Raw genomic sequence first — 419 nt, 5'->3', positions numbered from 1 at the left:
CCTCCAGGGATGAGGACTCCACCACTGCCCTAAATGATGCAGCACAGGGGGTCGAGAGCCACGGAGGGGCCCGGGTGAGCTGGGGCAGCACCCAGCACGTCGGGCTGGGCAACAGAAAATATTTGAGCTGGCAGGTTGGACACGGTGAGTCACACACCGGGACGGGCAGTCCGGCTGCCGGCTCAGCTCTCCTCCCCGACCAGCGCAGCACCCTGGGAAGCTGCTAACCGTGGGAACTGGGAAAGCGCAGCCGGCCGAGTGAGTACACAAACATGGCTGTTGCTGAGAGGAGATTAAAACTGTCCATCTCTGCAAAGCAATGAGTGAGCGAGAGGAGCAAAACCCCAGAGCTCAGCAGGTCTCGGGGCTCCAGATTGGCTGGTGGGCCTGGCAGGGTCCCTGCGGGCACGGGCCAGGGG

Source organism: Buceros rhinoceros, unplaced genomic scaffold (genome assembly GCF_000710305.1).
Source record: "Buceros rhinoceros silvestris isolate BGI_N320 unplaced genomic scaffold, ASM71030v1 scaffold15819, whole genome shotgun sequence".
NCBI lineage: Eukaryota > Metazoa > Chordata > Aves > Bucerotiformes > Bucerotidae > Buceros > Buceros rhinoceros.
The sequence above is the reverse complement of the archived record's forward strand: the minus strand, read 5'-3'. Positions refer to the sequence as shown.